At 39.0% G+C, this 21,257-nt stretch overlaps 1 pseudogene; it reads left to right on the top strand.

Annotated features, from left to right (window-relative positions):
• The first annotated feature begins 5,107 nt into the window (after positions 1-5,107).
• LOC107771385 (DExH-box ATP-dependent RNA helicase DExH12-like) lies at positions 5,108-19,810 on the top strand (annotated as a pseudogene).
• The last annotated feature ends 1,447 nt before the right edge of the window (positions 19,811-21,257 follow it).

The raw sequence follows: 21,257 nt of genomic DNA, 5'->3' as shown, positions 1-21,257 counted from the left end.
AACCAAAAATTCGAGTAAGGAATTCTGCTAACACGGGAGAAGGTGTTAGGCATTCCCGAGTTCCGTGGTTCTAGCACGGTCGCTTTGATCATACTTGGCTTATTAAAATTATTCAATTACTGACTTTAGATCCTATGTGCATTTGTCTATTAACCGCTTTTAAATCACTTGATTATTCGTGAAGGCTTGAGTTATGCATACGTATACGCTTTCCCTTTGGCGCGTCAAAAATCATGTCACGCGAACGCGTCCATAATTAATAACGCCTTGTTTATTTATTTAAGAAAAATTGGTTGAGGTTGCGCGAACACATCTTTCGTGTTGTTTTTAAGATTGTAATCATGTCACGCGAACGTGTCCCCAACCACGATAATCTATTAAATGTGCCTAAAGCAAACTACGATAATTGGTTATTTGTTGTATCTAAATCATAAGAAATTAGAAGAGGTCCATGGAAAATTCGCTAAATGGCACGCCTCAAACTTAATTGCCTAAAATTCTTATTTTTTAAATTATGAGGGTCATAGACTATTGGTGTCATTAACATCGTTCACCTCAATTGTTTTAAAGGCTGAATTATTTAACACTCGATGAAGTTAAAGTACCCCATGGTCGTTTAATTAACAATCAAAGGCCGCAAATGGGCTTCCTATGTGAAGTCCAAAGCCAGGAAGGCTAGCGAAAGGCCTGGGCGTGACTGGGCCGCAATTACGACCCAAATCGTACTCGAAGAAGCTGTTAAGCTTGGGCCCAGGACTGAGCCCAATTTCGAAACCCCAACAGGTCTGAGTGGAGAACTCGGCATCGAGTCCCTGCAGGCCAAAACCCAGCGATATTCAACAACATGTTTGATCTAGTTTTTCTTAGCAAGCAATGACAACGGAATTCTCATCAACGGATAGCATATTCGATTTAGTTTTAAACTTGTACCAATATGAGTAATGCATTTTGACCTTATCCTACTATAGAAATTTTTTACACATCTAAACAAATCAAAATTTCATTCTCAGCCCAATGCATGCACCTAATTACCTTGAGTACCCAGAGACTTATGCCAATAAGACCAGTATTCATTAAGTTTTATTCCCACAAAGAAGGCAGTCACCACGTTTAATCGAATGCACTCTGATTTTAGACAAAACTAGATGATAAACTAAAACTCAACAGAGTCTAACCACATGCTGGAACATATGTCAAACAAACAGTGAATAGCTTAAATCACAGTCCCTATATACAAGATCCAAATGTCCTGAACTACTTACATACAATCAAACCATCAGACCATGTGCTTCATCATAAACGAAAGGCAACATGAATTTTCTAAAGAATAACATACTATTGTTATATTAAAATGGACAGATCAGACTAAATACCATTACAATATATCACTAAACTCCAGAAATTGCAAGTAAACAGTTAATATTGATGATTAAAAGGAAAACGGTATTCATTCATGAGGATCTTCAGGTAATTATAGCTCTCATACTTACATTTCATCTCCTATAGAATCAGGGAATACCTATAATTAAATGAAATAAGAAAAAGGGAGAATCAACAGTAGACAACAGGGATCAGCAGCAGGTTCCAGTAACAGAAACAAACCAACAAAGCATGTTCGAAACCCAGAAATGAAGTACTGCAGCCCAAAAACCAGTCTCAAACACCCAATTAAATCAGCTGACCTCAGAACCAACCCTAATGACTAAGTTTCAAACCATTTCTAAGCTCAAACAATCAGGAAAATCGATTCAGGAAGAAGAGGATTTCAGATTATAAAGCTCAAACCCAATGAAACAGTATTTTCTGCAGAAGTTTCAGCTGTTTTTGTTTTCCAGAATTTTTATTCTCTTTCAAGTCTCTTGGTCTGTATTTTAGCTCCTGAATCCCTGCCTTAAAAGGCAAGATAGAGATGCCTTTATAGGCAAGGCATTAGGGCAAGCCTCAAGAGTTTATTTTTTGCCCTTTGGTACCTTTTTAATTTTCATTTTAGCTTAACACCCCTAGTTCAAATTCAGATTTTCCCAAGTAGTCCCCCTCATCTTCCTAGAAGCTTCCCAGACAGTTACAAGTAGATTCTCTACTTACAATTCCTAAACTACCCCTTAAGATCCTTGTTTTTACCCTGAAATCTATGGGTCAAGTTGACACAATAACTTAACTAAATGAACGGGCTGCCTTTCATTTTGCAAATGGGTCAGAAACCCAAAGCCCAAACAAAGTAAACCAAAACATTCTATAATCTCATGGAAGGCAGAGGAAAGCAGCACTTAAACGATTTCAAACAAATTAGAAAAAAATCTATACTAAATGAATGACTTATAAATGGGCTAGAATTAACTAGATTATCAAATTAACACCAAATTTAACTAGATTAGTTATCGACTGAAACAGAAATCAGAAGTTAAAACATGTAAAATGCACAAACCAACAAAATTATTGAAAATTCTAAAAGAAAACAAAACAAAGAAGAACCTAAAATCAAAAGCTAAACAAATTCAACAAATTTAACAGAAGAGACCTAAACCTACAAAAATAATAGACGAGAGAAGAACAAATGTGAAATAATGCAAAAAAACAAACGAAACAAAAAGGAAATGCGGAAACTCACCAAATAGACTCGGAATCTATATTGATATTCCAACTTAACCCAAGATAATGTTAATCGCTTGTTCCTTTTCAAGAACCAGCGACCATCATTATTTTGTGGTAAGTTGGCCTTGAAAAACTCAGAAAACTTGAGACATAACCTTGCATGCAACCAATTTCGAGAATAGGCCTTTTATGGTTCAGACTTCAGATTTAAGATTCAAGGGATTCGGGATAGATTCGAGGGAAAAGAGTTAGAGATTTGGGGAGAGGGAACCATGGGGATTTTGGGGTGTTAATTCGGGGTGATTTGGATGAGTCAGGTTTTCAGTCATTTCTTTCGACTAAAGATTCGAGAAGCTGGGTTAGGATTCGAGAATGGGGATTTGTAGATTCGGGAAGAGGAGAAGGAGGGGAGTGTTTGGTGTAAGTTTGGTGGCGATTGGATGCCGCCACCGCCACCGGACGGTGGTGGATTTAGGGGCGGCTCAGCTAGGGTTAGGTCTGGGCCTTCTGATAGACCGGGGTGTTTGGGACGATGAAATAAGGGGGGTAGGGCGTTAGGACATATATATACTAAATGACCCAGGCTTTTCGTCCGTTCGATCAAAAGACCTGGACGGTCCTGATCTGATGCTCATGAAACGACGTCGTTTCACTTAGTTGGGGGGATGGACCGGGTATAGGCGGGTTTGGGCTGGGAATTGGGGCGATTCATTTGGGCTGGGGACAAATAAATGGGTTTTAGCCCAGATTTTCCTTTCATTATTTCCTTTTTTCAAATTCATTTTTCTTTTTTAACAAAAATCTTTTTCTTTTACAAAATTGAAATTAAAACTTAAATTGAATCCTAAACCAAATTATCCTACCACATTAAATTAATTAACCCTAATAATTGTTACTACCAATAATTAAAAATCAAAATAAAAGGAAAAAACTACCAAAATTCGACATTAAAATTAAAAGTGCAAAATAAACTATTTTTGTGATTTTTCCTATTTTTTATAAAATAATTAATTTTTCTATTAATCCTAAAATGTAAAATTAAATCCTAAATGAAAATGCAACATATTTTTTTGTATTTTCTCATCAATTAAAATGCACAAACAAAATGCAAACAATTAACAGAAAATGCCACAAAATCCGACAAAATTGCAAACACTGACAGAAATTATTTTGTTTTGAATTTGTTGGAGTAATACATATAGGGCAAAAATCACGTGCTCACATCCATTGTTCTATCTTTTGTGATAAAACAACCTGGTGCAATACACACCATCACTTGTGTATTCAGTGATATTCTCTCAAGAAACAAAAGTGTTCATCCAGCATTGAAGTCACTGGTGTGTCAAGAACAAGAAGACAACTCCACTAAGGATCAGTTTCTAAATGAATTTATGTACATCCGTAGTTGAGTTGTAATCTTTTTAATTGTTCAACATTTTAATTCCTAGTTTGCTTTCTTAGAAGCGTTGTCTTAGGAACAAACCAAATTTGTAAACTTTAGAGTTTATGTTGTGACTAGGAATAGTCATAAGTTAAATACTCTGTAACTAGGAGAGTTATAGAGTGGCTTGTGGTGGTTGCATCACAAGTTAGCTTGAAGTCTTTGCAATAGGTTGTTTGCAAAGTGGCTTGTAATAGGTAGATTACAAGTTAGTAGAGTTAAAAGCCTAGAAGAGTAGGTCATGGTTTTTTAATCCCCTTGTGTGGGATTTTTCCACGTAGAAAATCTCTTGCCTTATTCCAAGTTGGTGGACTCATATAAACTAACAAGTACAGTTGAAAGAAATACAAAAATTCTTAGTGTAGTCAATTTTCTTTATTTACAATCTATAAATTGAAATTTTAACGTTTGTTGACTTGGTTGTACAGGTGCATGCCTAGAAACTCATCGACAACTGGTGAAGTATTTGAAGCATTATCAGATCCTGAGAAAGTTTTCAAGGCCTTGAATCGAGCCAACCGGAAAAACAAACAACAACAATCAACTGAACAACTCGAACCAGACATGGGGGATAACGTGGTATACCCAGTTGTGCCAGTAGCGCCAGTGGTGGCACCTCTTGTGCCAGAGGCTGCTCTATATGACTAGGCACAACCCACAATAAATTATTTGGCCACAATATTATTAGTCTCGTAGATACATGCCGAATCTTTTCAAATCACGAACAACATGCTACACTTGTTGCAAAACAAAGGACTATTTTCGGGGTCATACATTGAAGATCCTCAACAGCACTTGAAGAATTTCCTATCAATCTGCAAAACTCAAAGGCAGCCCAACGTAACTCAGGAAGCAATAAAGTTGTTGTTGTTTCCATTCTCAGTGACATGAGCTGCCCAGACTTGGCTAAACTCACTCCCCATTAACTCCATCATGACTTGAGAGGAGTTAGTCAAGCAATTTGTGAATAAGTTTCATCCACCCAACAAGACTGCTCAGCAGATTGATGAAATTTTGAGCTTCAAATAGAAACCAATGGAAACACTGCAATAAACATGGGAACGATTCAAAAGAATGTTGGTTATATGTCCGCACCATGGTATTCCAGAGCAGATGTTGGGGCAGCGATTTTACATGGGTCTGACAGATGGGGTGAAAGCTAATGTTGATGCTTCAGCTGGTGGAGCATTTTTTAGCAAAACATCGAGAGAAAGTCAGATCCTGCTTGACAGGATGGCATAGAATTTGGGGTGGACAACCAGGAATACACCTATCACTCTAGTAGTTCACTCAGTGCCCTTAGATCCATACAACACTCTTTTTGAAAATATGGCCACATTAATGACACAGATGAGTATACTCACCTCCAGCACCATTCCCACAGAGGCTGGCCAAGTACCAAAAAGAGGAACAATACAAGAAATTCTTGGAGATGCTGAAACAAATCCAGGTAAATATTCCATTGATTGATGCTTTGAAGGAGATGCCTGGTTATGCAAAAATGATGAAGGGCTTGATGTCCCAAAAATTTGATTTCCAAGACTTAGCCACAGTGACTCTAACTCAGGCCTGTAGTGTTGTGGTGACTAGACCAGTTGCTGAGAAGTTGTCTGACCCAGGGAGTTTCACAATTCCCTGCACCATTGGTAACTTTGCTTTTGCCAAGGCACTTTGTGATTTGGGCGCTAGCATAAATCTTATACCCCTGGTGATCTATAAGAGGTTGGGGATTGGAAGAGCTAGACCCACGTCTATGTTATTGCAGCTGGCTGACAGAACTGTGAAACAACCCTCTGGTATCTTGGATGATGTGTTGATTCAGGTAGGGAAATTTGTGTTCCTTCCAGATTTTGTGATTCTAGATTGCAAGGTGGATGGAGAAATTCACATAATTTTGGGAAGGCTGTTCTTGGCCACAGGGAGAGCTCTTATTGATTGTGAAACTAAGGAGCTCAAGATGAGGTTGAACGATGAGGAGATAATATTCAGTGTGCAAAAATCTATGAGGCGACCAAGTGAATTTGCTAATTGCTCTATTATTGATGCCGTGGATGTAATCGTATAAGCAGATGATAAGACGTTGACTATTGAGGATCCTCTTGATGCTTGTCTTGTAAATTTAGATGAGGTGAATGGGCAAGAATTGGCAGAATGGGTGTTGGCTTTAGAGGGCACAGGGTTTTGGGATAGAACACTTGAATTCGAGCCCCTGCACTTAGAAAATAGAGAAACTCCTCCAGCCAAGACATCCATAGAAGAACCACCAAAGCTGGAGTTGAAGCCACTGCCCACCCATCTCAGGTATGATTTCCTAGGACCTAACTCCACATTACCTGTTATTATCTCATCTAGTTTGTTAGATGTGCAGGCACAACAACTTTTGCATGTACTCAAGGAGTGTAAGACTGTCATTGGGTAGACCATGGCAGACATTAAGGGGATTAGCCCGGCATATTGTATGGATAAAATTCTGCTAGAAGAGGGGCACAAACCTTCCAGGGAGCACCAAAGAAGGCTGAACCCCAACATGAAGGAAGTGGTGAAGAAAGAGGTGATTAAGTGGTTAGATGCATGAATCATTTTCCCCATCTCTGACAGCAACTGGGTTAGCCCGATGCAATGTGTTCCTAAGAAGGGTGGCATGACGGTGGTAAAAAAATGATAACAATGAGCTGATCTATACAAGAACCGTCACAGGCTGGAGAATTTGTATGGACTACAGGAAATTAAATCTGGCCACCCGACAAGAGCACTTCCCACTTCCCTTCATTGATCAGATGCTTGACAGATTGGTAGGGAGGCCCCACTTCTGTTTCCTGGATGGGTACTCAGGTTACAATCAAATCTCCATTGCACCAGAGGATAGAGAGAAGACCTCCTTCACATGCCCATATGGCATTTATGCTTTTCGAAGGATGGCCTTTGGCCTATGCAATGCACCCTCCACATTCCAAAGGTGCATGATGGCCATATTTACTAACATGGTCGAAGACATAATGGAGGTATTCATGGATGATTTCTCAGTGGTGGGAAACTCATTCGACGAGTGCCTTACAAATCTGACCTGAGTGTTGAAAAGATATATTGAGACTAACCTGGTACTTAATGGGGAAAAGTGACATTTCATGGTACAAGATGGCATAGTCTTGGGACATCGAGTATAAAGCAAGGGAATCGAGGTGGATCGTGTTAAAGTTGACGTGATAGCAAAGATGCCACCTGCACTTCAGTCAAGGCAATCAGGAGTTTCCTCGGGCATGCCGATTTATACCGGAGATTCATAAAAGACTTCTAAAAAATTACCAACCCTCTTTGTAAGTTGTTAGAAAAAGATCACCCTTTCTTATTTTCTGATGATTGCAGGGTAGCATTCGAGGAGTTGAAAAAGAGGATAGTCACAACACCTATCATTGTTGCCCCCGATTGGGAGCAACCATTCGAACTCATGTGTGACGCCAGTGATTATCCAGTGGGGGTAGTGTTGGGACACCGGATGACAAGCTAATGCACCCAATTTACTATGCAGTAGAATGTTGAGTGGAGCCCAACTGACCTACACTATGACTGAAAAGGAGATGCTGGCTGTGGTGTTTGCATTCGACAAGTTCAGATCATACCTGATTGGCTCTAAGGTAATTGTATATACTGATCATGCAGCTCTCAGGTACTTGATTGAGTTAAGCACGACTTTTCACCCTCAGACGGACGGGCAGTCCGAGCGCACTATTCAGATATTGGAGGACATGTTGCGTGCTTGTGTCATTGATTTTGGAGGGTCATGGGATCAGTTTCTACTGCTTGTAGAGTTTGCTTACAACAACAACTACCAGTCGAGTATTCAAATGGCTCAATATGAGTCTTTGTATAGGAGGCGGTGTAAATCTCCAGTTGGTTGGTTTGAGCCGGGTGAGGCTAGGCTATTGGTGACAGACTTGGTTCAGGATGCTTTAGAAAAAGTGAAGGTAATTCAGGAGAGGTTTCGTACAATGCAGTCGAGGCAAAAGAGTTATGCTAACAGGAAGGTCCAGGATGTGTCCTATATGGTTGGTGAGAAGGTCTTGCTGAAGGTTTCGCCCATGAAGGGTGTTATGAGGTTTGGAAAGAAAGTTAAATTGAGTCTTCAGTTCATTGGGCCTTTTGAGGTGCTTCGGAGGATTGGGGAGGTGGCATATGAGCTTACTTTACCACCCAGCTTGTCGAGTGTGCATCCGGTATTTCATGTTTCTATACTCCGGAAGTATATTAGGGATCCGTCTCATGTTCTGGATTTCAACACGGTTCAGTTGGATAGTGATTTGACTTATGATGTGGAGCCAACAACTATTTTGAAGCGTCAGGTTTGAAAGTTGAGATCAAAGGATATAGCTTCAGTGAAAGTGCAGTGGAGAGGTCAGCCTAGGGAGGAGGCTACCTGGGATACAACCCAGGAGATGCGGAGCAGATATCCTCATCTGTTTGAGGCTTCAGATATGTTTCTTGTCTCGTTCGAGGACGAACGTTTGTTTAAGAGGGGGAGGATGTGACAACCCGACCAGTCGTCTCATGTGTTACCGCTTTATTTCCCCCATATCTGCTTCTTATTGTTTTGTCTATCGGTTCTATATGTGATCGGGTTGGTCGTCTCGGGTTCGGAAAGGATTTGGTAAGGTTTGAGACACTTAGTCTCTTTTGAGGAAGCTTAAGTTGGAAAAGTCAACCGGATGTTGACTTATGTGTTAGAGGGCTCGGATGTGATTTTTGATAGTTCGGATAGCTTCGGGAGGTGATTTGGGACTTAGGAGCGTGATCGAAATGTATTTTGGAGGTCCGGAGTAGATTTAGGCTTGAATTGGCGAAATTTGATTTTTGGCGTTTTCCAGTTGATAGGTGAGATTTTGATATAGGGGTTGGAATGGAATTACGAGAGTTTCAGTAGTTCCATTGGGTCATTTGGGATGTGTGTGCAAAACTTTAGGTCATTCGGACGTGGTTTGGTTGCGTTTTTTATCCAAAGCATAATTCGGAAGATTTTGGAAACTTAGGCTTGAATCCAATGTGTTTTGGTTGATTCGATGTTGTTTGAGGTGTTTTGAGGATTGGTATAAGTTTGAATAAGGTTATGGTATATGTTTGTGCTTTTGGTTGAGGTCCCGGGAGTTCGGGGTTATTTTGGATGGTTGACGGAGAGTTTGGAATTTTTGGTGAAGCTGCAGATTTTTTACATCTGTTGTTTCCGCACCTGTGGATTGGGGACCGCAATTGCGAAGAAGAAGGCTGCAGAAGCAGAAAGGGCCTGGGAAGACTGGAGCCGCACCTGCGATGGCGCAGGTGCGGGCATTGCATTGCAGATGCAATTTTTGGTGACTTAAGTGAAAATCGCAGAAGCAGTTCAAGGACCGCAAATGCGGTACCGCAGAAGCGGGAATTTGGCCGCAGACGCGAAATCCCTGGGCCAGAAGGTATAAATTGTTTCCTTCGCGATTTTTGAGCTATTCCACCATTTCTAAGTCGTTCTTTGGAGCTTTTAGGGCGATTTGAAGAAGGATTTCAAGGGGACTTCATTGAGGTAAGGATTTTGGACCTAAAACTCGTTCTTATGGTATTATTTCACGAATTAGAGCTGTAATTAATAGAATTTAAGGGTTAAAATTGGGAAACTAGGGTTTGGTATTAGAGACCTAGACTTGAGGATTTGAGGGGTCATTTGTGGTCGGATTTTGATACTTTTGATATGTATGAACTCGTGGAGAGATAAGGAACCTATTGATGTGAATTTTATCGAATTTCGAGATGTGGGCCCAAGGGTCGTGTTTTGGTAATTTCAGGATTTATGTTGTAAATTGATTATTTTCGCTTGGGTTTCGTTCCCTTAGCATATTTTGACATCGTGATTCTAATTTTGGATAGATTTGACGCGAGTGGAGGACGATTTGAAGGGCAGAGGCGCCGCGGGCTAGAGTTTGGACCAGATTGAGGTGAATAATAATTGTAAATGATGTCCTGAGGGTATGAAACCCCGGATTTGCACATCGTTGTGCTATATTGAGGTGACCCACACGAGACGACGAGCGTGGGGTCGTGCACTGATGGGGATTGTGACTTAGTCCGTCCTGAATGACTATTTCACCGCGTATTTTATTGAAATCTATTTGCTATCAGCATGTTTTGGGTTGAATGACATATTTGGGCCTCGTGCCAAATATTTGAACCCTTAGGGGATTTTTATTAATATTTCCTCACTGTTTTGACTTTATACTTAAACTCAGTCATGCTATATTCTACTATTTTTCATAACTCAACCATGTTTACTCTGCTTTAACACTTAAATGATATTTTAAATTGAGCACTATGTTTTACTGTTGCCTGAGTGGCTGTGAGATTCTGACTGAGTAAGGCCGAGGGCCTATGTTGTGAGAAAACACATTATGATTATGAGGCCGAGAACCTGAGATATGTACTCCACGAGGTAGCTTGTTGATATGAGACCAAGACCCTAGTGATGATTCCAAGAGATGGCTTGATATTGCGTTTGGGCCGTAAGGGGCCCCTCCAGGAGTTTGCACACCTCCAGTGAGTGCAGGTACCCATTGTGATGTGAGATATAGCCCGAGGAGCTGGTATTATTCTGAGATATTGCCCGAGGGGCGGAGTTGTTGACATTGTGCCCAATGGGCGATCCTTTATGTGTTTATCTTTCCTATTTGCTTGTCATTTACTTGCTTAATTGTTAAAAAGGCATTTGTTTTGAAGTTTAAACTGAACTCAATGACTTTACACATCTTTACTGCTTCACTGTTTTTTATTAGCTTTTACTGCTTCCTTATAGCCTGTTATGTACCTTACGTGATTTCTTACTTCTCAGCCTTTATTTATGATTATTACTCACTGAGTTGGAGTATTCACTTTACTCCCTACACCCCGTGTGCATATTCAGGCGTTGCTGATCCTGATTGCAAGGGTTGAGAGCTCCCGGCAGATTTCGGAGTTCACGAGGTAGCTGCCCGGCGTCCGCAGCCCATGCTTCTCCCCCTTTATATCATTTCCTTTCCCTTATTAGTGATTATGTAGTAGCTTTGTAGACTCTTCAGACTTGTATTAAACTGATAAATGCTCATGAATGGTGACACCCCGGTATCGGGCTGTGTTGGGTTTGTTTTTCGCAAATTGTACTGTTCACTACTTATTTTGAGATTTTATCATGTTTAAGACTTAATATTTACTGTTTTAATTGCTTAAAATTGAAATGGGAATGTGTCGGCTGACCTTGTCTTCACGAGAGGCGTCATCACGACCAGATCAATATTTAGGGTCGCGACACGGGATTTGGATGAAATATTGGGGAAAAGTTGAGAAAGTTCTTAGGCCTAATTTTGGGATTTTGATCGAGGTTTTGATATCGGATTTGAGTGAATTTGGTATGATTAGACTCGTGAGTGATTGGATTTTCATAATTTGTGATTTTTACCCGATTCCGAGACGTGGGCCCAGAGAGTATTTTTGGGCGTTTTTCTATTTTCTTATCTTAGCTTCGATTTCTTTAGCTAAATTTGTTGTTCATAGTTATATTTACATTATGAAATTGATTTGATTAGATTTGGGCCACTCGGAGTTGGATACTCGTGGCAAGAGCGTGATTTCGGATTGAGTTTGAGCTGGTTCGAGGTAAGTGGCTTGCTTAACCTTGTGTGGGGGAACTCCCTTTAGGATTTTGATTTTTGTTGTTATATGAGTGCCATGTATGTGAGGTGACGAGTGCGTACACGTGCTAATTGTTGAAAAACCCCGCCTTCATTTAGTAAATATCTGCGCTTCCTTGTTGTTGAATACTATTTGCGTTTAAAGCCTACTGTTTAGCTTAGGAAAGCGTGCTTAAGTGACTTAATTGTGCTATCTGCTTAAATTGTCTATTTGAATTCTGTGCAGCATGCTTAGAATAGAAATCTCTGCTTTTCTGAGGAATTAACTTGAATAGAACTGTAGATTCTTTCTTGAGACTGTTCTGCGTTTACTTTGGGACTAAGGATCGCTATTCCGGTAGATCCCCTTGCACATTTATATTTAGGACTACAAGACATCACTCGGTAGATCCCCCTGCACATTTATATTTGGGACTACGGGACAACACCCAGTAGATTCCCCTGTAATGGATATTTACTTTGGGACTACGGATCGATATTCCGGTAAATCCCCCTGCACATTTACATTTGGGACTACAGGACGATATCCCAGTAGATCCCCCTGTTGCTATCTCTGTGTACTAAGTTATCTTCTTTCTGTGCTTTTATTCTTTATCAAATGTTAGTACTTTAATCATATTGCTTCGTTTCATAATGCCTACCTTGTTATATATTTATAACCAGTAGAGCCCTGACCTTCCTCGTCACCACTCGGTTGAGGTTAGGCTTGGCACTTACTGAGTACCGCTGTGGTGTACTCATGCCCTTTCCTACACATATTTTTTGTGTGCAAATCCAGGTTCTACTGCTCAGCTGTTTTACCAGTAAGGCAGTCTACATCAGAGACTTCGAGGTATATTTGCCGCGTCCGCAGATCCAGGAATCCCTCTCTATTCTCCCCTTTAGCTTTAAACTTCCTGCGTTTACTTTTGATTAGATATTATGGAGTTAGAACACTTTGTAGTTTCCATAGCTTGTGATTTCATGAGATTTCGGGTTTTGGGAGTGCCTTGTGTTCAGTTGAGAGAGTGAGGTTGTATATGCCAAGCGGCAATTTTAACTTCTCTATTATATTACTCGTATTTTGCTAGTTTCTTATTCTATCTTTCCTTTTTTCGTAAATTGTTAGGCTTACCTAGTCGTAGGGACTAGATGTCGTCACGATAGTTAAGAAGGGAGAATTTGGGCCGTAACATATTTGTTTACCGTAGTTAACAGAAAAAAGGTTATTTGTTTCCCGTAGTTAAGATTAGAGTCGTTGTAGGCTCAGGCAGTTTAGAACTCAAAAGCGTTTTTTATATAACCAAATCGAATTGGGATTGGGATTGAAAATGTAATAATACAATATATTAGATAACGTAATAGCAAAAGTAACAAAAATAATTAAAAATTCAAAAAGTTTTAATATTAGAAATGGAAGAAAAAGACTAACAAAACTTGAGATTAGAAATTTCTTATAATTATGATGAGAACTCTCAAACTATAGATAGGACCACGAAATTGAAATTTTACTTGATTAAAAAATATTTGATAACAAATTAAAAAATTAAAAAATATAAAGTAAATATCTCATGTAGGTAATTTTACTATCGAAAATCAAAAATCAAATTTGTATCTTGAATCTAAAGAGAAAGAAGTTTAATTACACGTAATATAAAAATAATTATAAGAAAACTCAAAGATTTAAAATAAATAATTAAAGAACTATGTATTAATATTTTATACTAATTCAAAATTACATTTAAAATAAAAAGTGATATTATTATAGGTATAACATTACCGTAAAACTAATTAGAATTTATAATAAAACTTTTAGGAGCTTACATTATCACCTTTAATTTTAAGTTACATAAATTATCACATAATTTTAAATGCTTATTTGGTCTCAATTTATTTGTTTCCGTAGTTAAGGTTAGATCCATACAAACTCCTTCGGTTTGTGTGGATCATGTGTTATGCCTTCTTCTATTTGACACAAAAGTTTGTAAATCAAATGGCCAAGCAAAAATAGAAGACACCTAATGTTGAACTCTTCAGAGAGATCGTAGGAGACACAATGACTCTACTTCCATTATCATGTTTGAAATAGTTTAAAGTTTGCTACTTTAAATTCTTGATGCTCCCTTCTTCTTCTTCTTCTTCTTCTTCTTATATGACTACAAAAGCTTGATTTTTTTAGGTTATGGTATTACTTCAGAGTTTTAATATTAAATTTTTTATCTTAAGATTTATTTATTTTTTACTACAATAACTAAGTTTTTTTTTCGGATTTGAGAGTGCTTCAGTCTTTGAAATAGTTAAAAGTTTTGAAGTTAGATATTCCTGATGCTCCTTTCTTCTTATGTGACTACAAATTAAAGCTAAGGTTTTTTGTTAGTTTTGAGTGTTTCAGAATCATTGAAATAATTAAAAGTCTTGAACTTTAGAATCTTGATGCTTGAAAGTAAGATGTACAAATTGAACTGGAAAACCGTACCAAACTGAAAAGTCAACCAAACCAATTAAAAAATCCGATGAGGTTTTGTTTGATTTGGTTTGATATTGGGTAAAAAGCTCGAACCAAACCAACATATAAATATATAATTTTTATATATACTTTTAAGACTTTATATAAAATTTTATTTAAAAATGTCTAGAAATATTTGGGATTCTCTTATGGGACGTAATATTTAATAGAATATGAAGTCCTCCATTTTTATTAACTTTAAACAATATGTTGTATGATCACTTTCTTATCAAGTGTTATTGAAATGCGTCAATCTCTTTGTTTTTCATATTTATTATATTCTTATATCTTTTTCGAATTTAAAGTGGTGTTTCGATAATTAAAAATTAAATAGAACATATCATTACTAAGGTATCATATTGATTTTTATGTTTAATTACCAAATTTAGTTAGCTTTGAAAGTGTACATCAAAACCCGAAAAGTCAGATTGACATATTATTCCTGTAACAAAAAAACCCGAAAACTTGTGCAACCTCAATTGTAGTTGATGATGTTCCTACCACTTATAAAGACGCTGTCCAAAGTTCAGAAGAAGATAAGTGGAGGATTGCCATGAATGATGAAATACAGTCCCTTCATCAGAATCATACATGGAGATTGGCCAATCTCCCGAAGGGAAAGAAAGCAATTGGGTGCAAATGGGTATTTGCAAAGAAAGAAGGATTTCCTAACCAATTAGATGTTCGCTACAAAGCAAGATTGGTGACCAAAGGATATGCTCAAAAGGAGGGAATTGATTACAATGAAGTGTTTTCTCCAGTTGTAAAACATTCCTCCATTAGAATTATATTGGCTTTGGTAGCACAATTGGATTTGGAACTAGTTCAGATGGATGTAAAAACTGCGTTTTTACATGGAAACTTGGAGGAGGAAATCTACATGACTCAGCCAGAAGGATTCAAAGTTGCTGGAAAAGAAAATATGGTATGCAAACTTGAAAAATTGTTGTACGGATTGAAACAATCTTCTAGACAATGGTACAAGCGATTTGACGAGTTTATGTTGCGGCAAAGGTACAAGAGAAGCAAATACGATCATTGTGTGTATTTGCACAAGCTTAAAGATGGTTCCTTTGTATATCTTCTCCTATATGTTGATGATATGTTGATAGCTTCCAAGAATTTGGAAGAAATTGATAAGTTGAAGATTCAACTGAAGAAGGAGTTCGAGATGAAGGATTTGGGTGAGGCAAAGAAAATTCTTGGCATGGAGATAATTAGAGATAGACGTTCAAAGAAACTTTGTTTATCTCAAAAGGAATATTTGAAGAGAGTACTTCAACGTTTTGGCATAGATGACAAGACTAAGCCAGTTAGTACTCCACTTGCTTCCCATTTTAAGCTAAGTACTACTATGTCGCCAATGGATGAAGCTGAACAAGAGTATATGTCAAAGGTACCATACGCAAATGCTGTTGGTAGCTTGATGTATGCAATGGTTTGCACAAGGCCTGACATTTCACAAGTTGTTGGAGTTATTAGCAGATATATGCACAATCCAGGGAAGGAGCATTGGCAAGCTGTGAAGTGGATTCTACGGTATATTCATAATACTGTAGATGTCGGGTTAGTTTTTGAGCAGGAAGACAATCAGTTTGTAGTTGGATATTGTGACTCAGATTTTGCGGGTGATCTGGACAAACGAAGATCAACTACTGGTTATGTGTTTACTTTTGCAAAGGCACCAGTTAGTTGGAAGTCTACTTTGCAGTCAACAGTTGCTTTGTCTACAACAGAGGCAGAGTACATGGCTATTACAGAGGCTGTGAAGGAGGCAATTTGGCTTCAAAGATTGCTAAAGGAGCTTGGTGTTGAACAAAAAGGTATCACAATTTTTTGTGATAGTCAAAGTGCTATTCAATTAGCGAAGAACCAAGTTTATCATGCAAGGACGAAGCATATTGATGTTCGGTATCATTTCGTACGAGAAATCATAGAAGAAGAAGGAGTCACAGTGAAGAAAATTCATACTACGGAGAATCCTGCTGATATGCTGACTAAGGTGGTGACTGCGATCAAGTTTCAACATTGTTTGGATCTGATCAACATTGTTGAACACTGAAGATTGAAGATGAAGACACAACCAAAATTTGTTATTGAGAGAGAATTGAAAATGTGGAATTTTGCCAAGGTGGAGATTTGTTGAAGTTTGGCAAAATGCCAAAGTCCCACATCGGTTGGGAGTTGAGTTTGGGGGGAATTTTCCCCCTATAAAAGAAGGCCTAATGTTTAGGATTTATACACACCTCTCATTTGCCTTCTCATCTGTTTAAGGCATTTGTATTTCTCTCTTTAGTATTATTTCACTTGTATTTTTGAAGTTGAATAAAATATTGGTTGTGTCCGAGGAGTAGGCAAAATTAGCCGAACCTCGTAAATTCTGGTGTTCCCTTTATTGTTGCTTTATTTGTCTTATTTATTATTTGGTGACTGTCATAATTTTTGGTATAGTAATTGTGACTTATTCACACTATATACATTTGGCTTCCGCAACAGGGCTAAGTTAGCTGAGAAGACCTTGAAATGGTGCAAAATGATAAGTAAGAGGATGTGGAGCGTACAGACACCACTCCGCCAATTCCACGGCATTTCAAATGAGATCTTGATAAAGTTGGAGAAGAAAGATCTTGCTTGGGAGCGTTATTACGATCTTTCATCACAAGAGTTGGGAGAGCTTATCCGGTTCCCGAAGAAGGGTAGAACGTTACACAAGTGTATTCATCAGTTCCCGAAGCTCAACCTCACAGCACATGTTCAGCCAATTAGCCGGTCAGTCTTGAGGGTAGAATTGACCATTACACCGGATTTCCAGTGGGAAGACACGGTCCATGGTTTTGTAGAACCTTTCTGGGTGATTGTTGAAGACAATGATGGGGAATATATTCTTCATCATGAATATTTCATGCTGAAGAAGCAGTATATTGATGAAGACCATACTTTGAACTTCACAGTCCCAATATATGAGCCATTTCCCCTTCAGTATTTCATTCGTGTTGTCTCTGACAGGTGGCAAGGGTCTGTGACTGTTTTGCCAGTCTCTTTCCTACACCTGACTTTGCCAGAAAAATATCTTCCTCCCACTGAGTTACTAGACTTACAACCTCTGCCAGTTACTGCATTGAGGCATCCAGCATATGAAGCACTTTATCAAGATTTTAAGCATTTCAATCCGGTTCAGACTCAGGTATTCACCGTTTTGTACAATTCAGATGACAATGTCTTGGTTGCAGCTCCAACTGGTAGTGGGAAGACCATTTGCGCTGAATTTGCCATATTGAGGAATCATCAGAAAGGACCTGATATCAGTTGTATTGTGTATATAGCTCCACTAGAGGCTCTGTCCAAGGAGCGGTTCAGTGATTGGAAAAAGAAATTTGGAGACTCTCTGGGAATTAGAGTTGTTAAATTAACTGGGGAGACTGCCAAAGATCTGAAGCTGTTAGAGAAGGATCAGTTAATTATCAGCACGCCTGAGAAATGGGATGCTTTATCTCGTCGCTGGAAACAGCGAAAGCATGTTCAGCAAGTCAGTCTTTTCATTATTGATGAATTGCACCTGATTGGTGGTCAAGGTTGCCCAATCCTGGAGGTGATTGTCTCTCGGATGAGATATATTTCAAGCCAGGTTCAGAACAAGATCCGCATCGTTGCTTTGTCAACTTCCCTAGCTAATGCCAAGGATTTGGGAGAATGGATTGGGGCTACATCTCATGGGCTCTTCAACTTTCCTTCTGGTGTTAGGCCCGTGCCACTGGATATACACATTCAAGGTGTTGATATTGCTAACTTTGAAGCCAGGATGCAAGTCATGACAAAACACACATATACTGCAATTGTTCAACATGCAAGGAAAGGAAAGCCTGCAATTGTGTACGTTCTCACGAGGAAGCATGCACGCTTGACTGCTGTAGATCTGATGAGTTATTCTAGTATGGACAGAGAAGACACACCAATGTTTCTGCTACGATCTGCAGAAGAGCTGGAGCCTTTTGTCGAGAGGATCAATGAACCTATGCTGAAAGAGACACTCAAGTATGGTGTGGGCTACTTGCATGACGGATTGAGCGGCACTGATCAGGAAATAGTGAAGACATTGTTTGAAATTGGATGGATTCAAGTATGTGTGATGAACAGTACAATGTGTTGGGGAGTACCACTATCTGCCCATTTGGTGGTGGTGACGGGAACACAGTACTATGACGGTAGGGAAAATATGTTCACTGATTATCCAGTTACTGATTTGTTGAAGATGATGGGTCATGCCAGTCGACCTCCTGTAGATAGCTGTGGGAAGTGTGTCATCCTTTGCCATGCACCACGCAAGGACTACTACAAGAAGTTCTTGTATGATGCATTCCCAGTTGAAAGCCATCTGCAACACTATCTCCATGACAATTTGATTGCTGAGGTGGTCGTGGGAGTTATTCAGAACAAGCAGGATGCGGTGGATTACCTAACATGGACCTTCATGTATAGAAGGCTGACACAGAATCCAAACTACTACAATCTGCAGGGTGTTAGTCACAGGCATCTGTCGGACCACCTCTCAGAGCTGGTGGAGAAAGCTATCAGTGACTTGGAGGCAAGCAAATGCATTGCTGTTGAGGATGACTTTTTGCTTTCACCTCTGAACCTTGGCATGCTAGCGTCATACTATTATATCAGTTACACGACAGTAGAGCGATTTAGCTCTTCCCTGACCTCCAAAACGAAGTTGAAGGGCCTACTGGAAATATTGGCTCCAGCGTCGGAGTATGAACGGTTGCCGATAAGACTTGGTGAAGAGGAGTTGACAAGAAGGTTGATTAATCACCAGCGTTTCTCCTTTGAGAATCCGAAATACACAGATCCTCACGCCAAGGCTAATGCTCTTTTACAAGACCATTTCTCTAGGCAAGTGGTGGGTGGAAATCTTGCTTCTGACCAGCAAGAGGTGCTTCTTTCTGCTATTAGGCTGCTTCAAGCAATGGTTGATGTTATTTCGGTCTAGCACTTCTAGCAATGGAGGTTAGCCAGATGGTGACACAGGGAACGTGGGAACGTGACTCGATGCTTCTTCAGGTTCCACATTTTACAAATGAATTGGCTAAGAAGTGCCAAGAAAATCCAGGAAAGAGTATAGAGACAGTGTTTGATTTAGTGGAGATGGAAGATGACGAGAGGCGTGAGCTCTTGCAACTGTCGGACTTACAGCTTATGGATGTTGCCCGGTTTTGTAATCGGTTTCCAAACATTGATTTGACATATGATGTGTTGAACCGTGATAATGTGAGTGCTGGAGACAATGTGAGCCTGCAGGTAACCCTTGAGCGAGATCTTGAGGGTAGAACAGAGGTTGGACCTGTTTTTGCACCTAGATATCCCACAACCAAGGAAGAAGGATGGTGGCTTGTTGTCGGCGATACAAAGAGCGACCAACTGCTGGCCATTGAGAGAATTACCCTGCAAAGGAAGTCCAATGTCAAGCTCAATTTTTCTGCACCTGCAGAAGCTGGAACGAGGACCTACGCTCTCTATTTCATGTGCGATTCTTATCTGGGTTGTGACCAGGAGTATATTTTTACACTTGATGTTAAAGCGGCAATGATTAAAGAGGACAGTGAAAGTCTGATGTAGTTTTTTTTTTTTGAGAACTTTCCCTATATGCTTGATTTATTACTGTAGAGTATAGACAATAGACAAGCTAGTGATTTTTAGTAATGTGGATTTTTATTGTGGATCCTACCTTTGTGATTAATATATTTCTAAGGTCTGTGAGATGTTAAGGGCTAAGAACTCTGTCTGTCTTTCACTTGTAATTATGAAGGATTACACTGCTTTGTGTAGTTCCTGTTTATAGCTTTACTAATTGGTTTTTGAGGCTCTGGTAAGATCGCATTTTATGTTCATTTGATATCATTATTGTGTTTCTCACTTGGAGGTTTCTGCCTTCTCCCTTCTCCGTTTCTTGGCGTTACAAATCTTCCAGATATACAACTTAGTTTTTACCTATTTTCCTTGTCCCGGTTGTCTTTGTAGTGGTATTACATTTTCAATTTCTTTGTGAAGTGGAAGCTTTTATTTGGTCTTAAAATTAGTAGTAAGAAGCTGAAGAAGGTGAAAGATAGCTCTTTTCCTGTGTTATTGGTATTGGGAAGTGGGAGAGATATTTTTGTGCAAAATATGTGTTATACCACTTGTCTCTGCTTGCTTTTCTAAAAACGAGAAATAATAGTTCTTATCTCTGCTTTTCCTTCTTTGGCTCTCTCCCTCAATGGTTTTATATCTGAATTCAAGGGGGCAAGAGGGAGGGTCCAACAACACCGTGTTCCTCCATCTCATAAGTTACTAAAGATTAAGGGTTCCATTACCACGCCTCTTGAAGCGGATAAAGGTGACCTAATTTATTCCATTTAACGCACTTTTGGGTACTGAGCTATGTATGAGCTATCTCAATAGAATGGAATTTAGCTGTCATTTTATATTTATAATTTATCTTTATTCTTGTCCTGTTCGTGGTGTTCTTACTTTAGACCTCTAAATATTTGCTGGATCGCTCTGCTTCTTATATTGAGAATAGCTTGTCTGTTTGACGAATTCTTTCTGCTTTAGCTTTTTGTTCTGATGCTTTTTTGGAATATTTAGTTGTACTATATTTTTTCAATTTCCTGATAACAATGAGGAGATACTTTTTAGTGTATTTGGAAGGTGCTAGCTTAACCTTAACTGCTAGATAATTTTTTTTTCTCTCTGTTATTTTTGCTATCTGAACAATAAAATGCTCCTTCTAAAGATATTATAAGTGACTGTTGAAGACCCAATTTGATACATATCATTTGACCCACTTCAAGGCTCTTTTCAATCTAATAGTGTATCGTATCTCCATCTTTATCTGGTTTCCTCATGCCATTTATCCCTCTGGGTGTCTACCTTTTCATCTCTTGCCTCTGTAATAAGTGCTGTCCTCAGATTTCTCTGCCCTTCCTCTGCTGTGGCACATAGAATTGTGGCACGGTGAATCGTGATCATCTTGTACACCTTGAACCATCTATTTTATTTATATTTGATGTAGAATGAAATGCTA

Source organism: Nicotiana tabacum, chromosome 16 (genome assembly GCF_000715075.1).
Source record: "Nicotiana tabacum cultivar K326 chromosome 16, ASM71507v2, whole genome shotgun sequence".
Lineage (NCBI taxonomy): Eukaryota > Viridiplantae > Streptophyta > Magnoliopsida > Solanales > Solanaceae > Nicotiana > Nicotiana tabacum.
The sequence above is the reverse complement of the archived record's forward strand: the minus strand, read 5'-3'. Positions and strand labels throughout refer to the sequence as shown.